We start from the raw sequence: 9,294 nt of genomic DNA, 5'->3' as shown, positions 1-9,294 counted from the left end.
GTTGTTAATCCTAGGTTGTTTCAACACCCGGTTAACAACCTCGGACGTTCGAAACCTATACCCGATTTCAAAACTTGTTTTACGTGTTCATGACCAAACTGATCGTCAACATATCCTTAAAAGCTTGAGTTTAAGTGTCCTAAATCGTCAAAATACCCAGAAAACCTCAGATTTTCGAGTTTGAATCAAACTCACTGTCGCCGATTCAGATTCAGGCGAACTTAAGGTTTAGGCGAAGTTATCCGTAACTTCGCCTGAGTCTAAACTTCGCCTGAGGCGATGTTGTTGTGAGGCGAAGTTATCATTAACTTCGCCTGGTACCTTTTAAATTTTTAAATTATTAGACGAACTTATAGATAAAGCGAAGTTGTTCCCAACTTCGCCTCAACTTTAACTTCGCCTATACAGAAGTTATCACAACTTCGCTCATGGTGATAAGCGAACTTGTGTTAATCCTTAACGTATATCTAACTTGGTTCGTTTGTTGCAGATATGGCTGCAGTAGCAGGTGCTGGAGGTGCTGGAGTAGATGACGGAGGAGATAATCAGAGGCAATTCTTCCCGGGTCACAACATGTTCATCACCTTAGACCCGGGAAGCGAGTGGTGTGGAGGATTATCGCGAGATAATCACATTCCTCCTACGCTCGAGGATATTCCACGCAATCACGACGACACTGCCGATATCCTTACCCAATATCGAGGACTTCTGGCAGACGGTGGAGTACGATTGTCGTGTTGAGCCCCCGGTTATGAGAGCAACAGTCAATAATCAAGAAGTTCAGTTCTCATCTGAACAGATACGGGTGGCTTTACGATTCGGTGAGGAGACTAGGGATGACCCTACGGAGTTTGTTGCTCCGTTTCGCGATGGGGCATTTCTAAGAATGGGCTATTCTGGTCCATTGGGCTATACCCAGAGACGGAAGGGGTTCCTGCTCGATCAGTGGCGCTTCCTCATGCACGTCATGATTGTGTGTATGTCTGGGAGGAAGGCGGGGGGTACTGACGGAATGGGTACGACCATGCAGTCCGCAATGACTGCTCTGACCTATAACAAACGTTATAGCTTCAGTCAGATGGTCTTTTATGAGATCGACAGACAGAGGAGGGCGATGGCTCGTGAGCGGTTCATAATGTATCCAAGATTCATCCAGATGATCTTGAACCATGTGGCTCCAAATTTGCCACAACGACGCCCAATAAGATACGTGGAGAATGTGAGCAAACGTATCTTTGCTCAATGCCGTACTTTGAGTGCGAGGAGCAAGCCTGAACTTCGTCCAAGGCATACTCCACTCTTTGGGTTCTTAATAAACCCAGGGTATGTGCCAGCTCGGGGGGACGAGTTCAGAGACCCTCAACCACAACAGGCAGGAGCAACTCGAGATATACCTACTGTGCCTATTGTATCGGCTGAGGAGGATGTTGACCTTGATGCTGCATTTGGCGGCCAAGGATTCTTCGACATGGATCGTTTTGATCCACATGAAGAAGTGCAGGTCTCTGCTGCATAGGTTAGGGAAGTGAGTGTAACTAGAGCAGCTACGACGGTGGCTGACTCAGATCTTGACGATGTTATGGATGAGGCAAGGAGGATGTTGGTGACTAGAGAGAGGACGTTGGGGAGGAGGAAGAGGACAGTGGATGATAGTGAGTCAGAAGAAGAAGAGGAGGATATACACAAGTTGATCAGACGATCAAGACGTGAAAGGACAGGTGCTGGTATGGGAGCTGGAGAGACTTCACGAGTTATACGTTTTGCTCCATCCGCACTGTCAGGTATGTCGATTGTTCCTACTTCTGTACAGGTTACAAGCGCCGCAGATGTTCCTATGGTGGCTACATCAGCTGTCGGCATCCCATCCATCACACTACAGACGACGACTCCGGAGATTGTGTCGTTACCACCTCCAACGCTTACTCCTTCAGAGGTGGTGGCACGGTTTGTAGAGTCGACGGTCGTCGCAACTGCAGGGTTGTCGGTCACGATACCACCTGCGGTTACGTCCACAACTGCTTCTGAAGTCCCGGTTACATTCGAGATCCCTCCTCAGTATACTCAAGACACATCTAACATGAGGTTTGATTTCGATGCAACCCTCTCAGACTCGGAGAGAATAGCTGCACTTGAGCGGGTCGTGGCAGAGCAATCGAGGATAAACTTTATCCAGACCCAGGCTATTCAGCGCCTTGTAGCAGAGAATCAACTACAGTCGTCCCTCCTGGTTGAACATGGGCGAATTATAGATGCTATGAAGGAGTTCTTGGCATCTCAGGGGGAGACAGGCTGTAGAGGCGACGAGTTAAGGACGAAGAAGAGAAATGACAGAGACGATGATCCCAATGCACCGAAAGGTGCAGGTGGTGAGTTGCCAAGAACTACTCAAGCTCTTGGGACTTCCACAGCTCAGGGGGAGTCTGCAGGTGCAGTTGGTGGTGATGAGGTGGTGATGGTTGATGATGATGATGATGTGATAGATGCGTTGAAAGAATTGAATGATGATATGCTAGAAGATGATGATATGTTTGATGATGATGTGCTGCCGATTGAGGAGATTGAGAAGATTGGCGCACAAATTGTGATTGAAGATGAGATTGAAGAGGGTGAGATAGTAGAAGAAAATGTTGAACACGAGATCCCAGATGTTGAGAAAGCCGATATTGGTACTGAGATGGAGAATGATGAGACAGAGTGGGAGGAGCAGCCTAGGTGGAAAGAAGGATATGCTTATTGGTTTATTAAGACTAAAAAGCCTGCTGTTCCAACCATGTTCAAGAAGAATTATAATATCAAAGGCTATGCTGAAGCGAAGAAAGGGATTATTTGCTGGATCTATGATGAGCAGTTGAAGCTCTTTGTGCTCAAACGGTATGACGGCGTTCAGTATTTTAAAAGAATGTTAAGGTCGTTGAATACACTGCCGGAATGTGAAGTGAAAGACTTAGCCAGATTGGGGTTAATCAATCGAAGTGACGATAATATGTCTAGAGTCATTGAGAAAATTGTTTGGAGAGAGAGTATAAAAGAGAAGAAGTTTGAGCTGTTGAAGCCACAAAAGGGAAAACTTGTTGAGGACAAGGATAGAGGTCTAAGAAATGATGGAAAACCTTGGATGGTAATGAAGTATAAATCGATCCGGTGCCTGAAAGAAGTACCGATGAAGCTAATGCCCAAGGATGTGCTTAAAGACCTAAAGTGGTGGTACGTGGATTGTGAGACAGCAGAGGCGGGTGATGGAAGACGAGGATGAACAAGAGCTCCTTAGAGTTTACGATCCGATGCATTTGGTAAACTTATCGCAAGCTGATCTGAAGGTGCTTAATGAGTAGCAAATCTTTTATATTCCTGCTTGGAAGGATGAAGTGAGGAAGTATCAAAGAGTCGTGTCAGTTTGTGTTACAGAAGGAGTGCATGCGTGAAGATACAGGATTACAAGACAAGAGCTTAAAGATCAAGATATGAAGCTACTGCCAAGGGGGAGTCTGTTGGTGCATGAATGTCAGTAGTTCATAGTCTAGTGTCTGTAATCGAGTCTGTAATGTTATTTATGTTTTTGTTTAAGCGAAGTTGTTAACAAGTTCGCCTAGGCGAACTTGTTGAACAAGCGAAGTTATGGACAACTTCGCCTGAACATATCAGGCGAAGTTGTCGTGTATTTATAATACAACTTACGGCTTGGTTTAGGGTTGGTTGTTCAAGTTAGTCGCTTGAGTCGATCGAGTTGACGAGAGTCTGTATCAGTGATTCATATCACGTGAGTTCGGTTATTAATATATAACGTGTTTCGGTTTGTTCGTGTGTGTTTGTTTGGTTTGCTTTCTACGCTCGTAACGATCTACGCAGGGATTCCGCACCTGAGTAGACCGGGATATCTCGTGTGATCCGTCCAGGGAACCTACAATGTCATAATAACGCTGAACATGAATTTTTGTGAAAGCACCTTAAGCAATATGATTCCATGTTCGGATCTTTTCATAAAAGGTGGCGTTTTTATCAAAAACTGAAATTTGATCACAAACTTTTGCTAAATTACAAGAAGACCGGGTGATTAAAGTTGTTTTATCTGTTGTTTTTGTTATTTCATATATTTTATTTTTTACTTCTTGATTACTCTTGTCGAAACAACTGCGTTAAAAATGTGTTATATTTGGTTTAGCTGGTATGATCTCATTTCAAGTCCTTTCAAGAAAATCATTAAAAAAACAGAAAATTAAAAATTACAAAAATATGTCTGTCTTATTTTGTTTTATTTAATTATTTTCAAAAATATTTTGGTTGTTCTTTCTATCAAAGTTGATTGTTCTTTCAAGACTGATTTCTTGCAACGGAAGCATATGAAGTATCTGAGATTCAAATTAGATGATGCTGTCAAAAAGGGGGAGATGAAAGATTATTGGATGCAGATGCTGAAGTTGTTGATCACTGAAGTTGCTGATTATGTTCTAGTAAAGATTCTGAAGATCTTGAAAGCATCAGTCTAAGGGCAAGATTGTTGGGTCATAAATTGGTTAGACTGACGCATATCAAAAAGGCCACGAGATGATCAAGACTAAAGTGATGTAAACAAAGGCAAGTTGAAGAACTACATTGGTGTAATACCGAAATCCCTATGATTTTCGGTTAGGCTAGTTTGAAGTGAAATAAACAAGAACGAAGCTACAAACCAAGGGGGAGATTGTTGGGTCCATATTTGGTGGTTTGTACTTAGTTATGTGTTTATTGGGTTTAGTGTTGGGCTATGTATGTAAACCGAGATCACTAAGAGATCTCGGTGGGCTTTGGGCTTTACTTTGGGCCTGATTGTTAGCTTCCCTATATAGAGAGAATACATGTATAGGGTTTAGGGTTGCTAGTTCAGTTAGCAGAAACATAAGCCACCATCTAGAGAGCAAATAACGATTTTGTGTAATCTCATGTACCAGACGGTTTAATAATATAATTGTGTGCATTTGGAGTATTACAACGTGTTCTTCATATTTATATTACTTCGTATCTTGTTCTTGAATCACCACGTTGTTAGGATTCCGCACTAACATCGTGTTCGGATTGATATCATATTGTAGTGATCCAGATTCGGGACTTACAATTTGGATAATCTCCACCTCATCATCACTGTTCCCATTTTCTCCTAAATCTTCCACCTGTCCTTCTTCGAAGGATGATGATGAACTTATCCCGTTATCATAAACCTAACCATTCCGAAGGGTCCTTACCTGGTTAATGTGAGTGTTCTTTCCGCAGGAAGAGCTGTTATTCTGATGGCTAGGATTCTTCAAGGTGTCACACAGTAATTGGTTGGTGTGTGCTTTAGGCTCGCCAATTCTTCAGCCAGTTGACTCACTTGTTTCTCTTGCAGCATTTGCCTTCTCTTGGAGTTCCATCCTCTGATTCATTTGCTTAAATAACTCCATCACATCCTTAATCGACTCCTCTTTGTTAACAAATGAATTCTCTTGCCCCTGCTGAGAACTCTTTTGATACCCTTTATTGTAACACCCCCCCCCCCCCCCCCCCGAATCTCTTTGTTTGTATGTAGGTTCCCAGCCGGATCAACATAGGATTATCTCGTAACACGAGGGTGCGGAATCCCCACGTATACGATACGAGTGTCGAGACGATTAATACGTTGAATATATGTTGACACACGAGAATATAAGATGAAACTTGATATATTGCTAGAACAAACACGTGATTCAGAGAATCACAAAACCAATCGTCAAAAGTCTTAATCAAAACAGCCGAAGTTATGGGTTTATAACACTTGACAACTTCGCCTAACATACTAGACGAAGTTGTCTTAACTTCGCTGACATCAAGTTCGCCTAAACCAAGGGCGAACATATAATAACACGTTCAACACAAAACAAACTGTTAAAACAATTACAGACACAAATAAACACACGAGATATTGAACTACTAGCATCATGCACCAACAGACTCCCCCTTGGCAGTAGCTTCATATCTCTATCTTCTTTCTCGTGTCTTGTAATCCAAAAATCTCGTACCACTCGTCTTCAAGCATGAACGCCCTGTCTTACACAGACAGAGACCACCCTCTGGTACTTCTTAGCTTCATCCTTCCACGCAGGAATATAGAAAATCTTCTTATCATTAAGTACCTGCAAATCAACTTGAGACAAATTAACCAAGTGTATGGGATCATACACTCTCAGGATCTCATGTTCATCCTTATCTTCCATAACAGCTTCAGCAGTCTGGCAGTCAACATACCACCACTTGAGATCCTTCAACACATCTTTGGGCATCATCTTCATCGGAACCTCTTTCAAACACCGAATCGGCTTGTATTTCATCACCATCCAAGGCTTACCATCAGCCCTCATACCTCTTTCCTTGTCTTCGACTAACTTCCCTTTCTGTGGCAATTACAGCAACATCCTAGGGACGTGCTGGAAGCTCGGGAGCGAGACGTAAAAGAAGTATCTTTAGATCCCGAAGATCCAGACACGAAGGTATTCCTAGGATCCTGTATCCCTGACGAGATCGAGGAGGATATAATATCCTTCCTAAAGCGAAAAAAATCCATATTTTTCTTCAGACATTCAGACATGGCAGGTATTTCTAAGGAGGTAATTACTCATAAGTTGGGCCTTGATTATTCTATTAAACCCGTCCATCAGAAGCGAAGGAAATTCGCTCCTGAGAGGACCGCAATCATACAAGAAGAAGTTGAAAAACTTCTTAAGGCCGGTATGATTAGAGAGGTTAAATATCCTCGATGGTTGGCTAATGTGGTTGTTGTTTCAAAAAATAACGGAAAGTGGAGGGTGTGTGTCGATTTCACCGATTTAAAAAAGGCATGCCCCAAGGATCCTTTCCCTTTACCGCATATAGACTCCATGGTGGATACAACAGCAGGACATGAGATGCTTACCTTTATGGATGCTTCCTCTGGATTTCAATAAATTCAGATGGAACCATCTGATCAAGAGGATACAACATTCATGACTCCTACCGGCATATATTGTTATATTGCTATGTCGTTCGGACTAAGAAATGCAGGGGCAACATATCAAAGATTGGTTAATATGATGTTCAAGGATCATTTAGGCAAAACCATGGAAGTCTACATAGATGACATGGTAGTGAATTCGAAAAGAGCTGAGGATCACCTTAGAGATCTTGAAGAAGCATTCAATATCCTTGACCAATATAACATGAAACTGAACCCGTCAAAATGCCAATTTGGTGTTAAGGCTGGACAGTTTCTAGGATACATGGTGACCAAAAGGGGATAGAAGCGAGCCCCGAGCACATAGAATCCATCATTAATTTAAAATCTCATGTGAATGCTAAAGATGTCCAAAGACTGACGGGAAAAATAGCTGCTCTCAACAGATTCATTTCTAGATCCTCAGAGAAGTGCAAAGACTTCTATCATATCTTGAGGAAAAATAAAAAGTTTGAATGGACTCAAAGGCATGAAGATGCACTAAAGGCTCTTAAGGATTATCTATCATCAGCGCTTGCTTTGATGAAGCCAATAGATGGTGAGTCGTTGTACCTGTAATTAGCTGTGTCAGGTAATGCAATCAGTGCTGTTCTGGCCAAGGATCATGAAGGATAACAGCACCCGGTATATTATGTAAGTAAAAGCCTGTTAGATGCAGAGGTCAAGTATTCTCACCATGAAAAATTAATTCTTGTTTTGATTATGGCCTCAACCAAGTTAAGACACTATTTTGAAACACATACTATTATTTTAAGAACTAATTATCCTGTTAAGAATGTGCTTAGAAGACCAGAATTGTCAGGAAGGATGGCCAAATGGGCTGTGAAATTGAGTGCATATGATATTCAGTATGAGCCCAGAATAACCATTAAGTCACAAGCGCTTGCAGACTTTGTGGCTGATTTCAGTAGTGACATACAAGAGGAAGCTGATTTTGAGGTTCAACAACTGGAAGAAACCAAGGATCCTTGGATCTTCTTTACTGATGGAGCATCCAACGTAAGAGGAACATGATTGGTTGTCCTACTGAAATCGCCACAGGGGGACATAATACCCCAGTCCATTGCGTGTGCAATCCAAGCCACCAATAATGAAGCGGAATACGAAGCTCTGATCGCAGGTTTGCTATTAGCTAAACATATGAGGATCAGGTATCTTCAAGTATATTTAGATTCTTTATTGATGGCTAACCACATTAATGGCTCATATGCTGTTAAAGGCGAAAAAGTAATCAAATATCTAGATGTTGTGAAGGTACTATCAAAGTTCTTCGATTATTTTAGTATTATACAGGTACCAAGAGAAGAGAATGTTGGGGCAGATGTCTTAGCAAAATTTAGCTTCATCATTGAAGATTCCAAAAGATACGAAGATCCCAATCATCCATATACTCTCACCAGCAATAGGAGAACAACAAGTTGGGGAGATAACAACTGACAAAGAGATTGTGCCTTGGGATCCATTATCCTTAAATAACCAAGGATATTGGATCCTCCCGATCAAGAAATTCATTCAAAATGGAGAGATTCCAGCCACAGAGAAACCTAAGTCCTTCTAACTTAAGGTATCACAATACATTTTATTAAATAATATTCTGTATAGGAAATCTCTTGTAGGTCCATACTTGAGATGTATCGAAGATCCTGAAATTCAAGAGGTGCTCAAAGACTTTCACGAAGGAGATTGCGGTAATCATACTGGAGGTAGAGCTCTATTCTCTAGGATTCTAAGAACAGGATACTTCTGGCCTACCATGAAGAGAGACGCCATGGAGTACTCAAAGAAGTGTGATTCATGTCAAAGACATGGCAATATTCTGCATCAACCAGCAGAGCCTATGTATCTTATATCCTCATCATGGCCTTTCATGAAGTGGGGCATGGATATCGTAGGTAAGCTACCTAAAGCGCTAGGAGGAAAATTATTCATGCTTGCAATGACTGATTACTTTTCAAAGTGGATATAAGCAGAATCTTTTGTACAAGTCCGCGAGAAAGAGGTGATATCTTTCATTAAAAGAAATATTATTACCAGATTTGGTATCCCTTCAGAAATTATTTGTGACAATGATTCCCAGTTTATCAGGAAAAGAACCACTAACTTTTGTGACAGTTGGGGCATTAAGATGATTACCTCCACACCAATTCTTCCTCAAGCTAATGGTCAAGCAGAATCAAGTAACAAGATTATTATCAACAACTTGAAGAAGAAACTAGGATCCAAGAAAGGCAAGTGGGCTGAAGAGCTACCATATGTTCTTTGGGCTGATAGAACAACACCAAAGAATGCAACATGTCAAACACCCTTCTCATTGGTGT

The sequence above is a fragment of the Bidens hawaiensis genome, unplaced genomic scaffold, assembly GCF_021521415.1.
Source record: "Bidens hawaiensis isolate Kalapana, Puna unplaced genomic scaffold, B.hawaiensis_p1.1 tig00014730_1, whole genome shotgun sequence".
In the NCBI taxonomy this organism is placed as follows: domain Eukaryota; kingdom Viridiplantae; phylum Streptophyta; class Magnoliopsida; order Asterales; family Asteraceae; genus Bidens; species Bidens hawaiensis.
The sequence above is the reverse complement of the archived record's forward strand: the minus strand, read 5'-3'. Positions refer to the sequence as shown.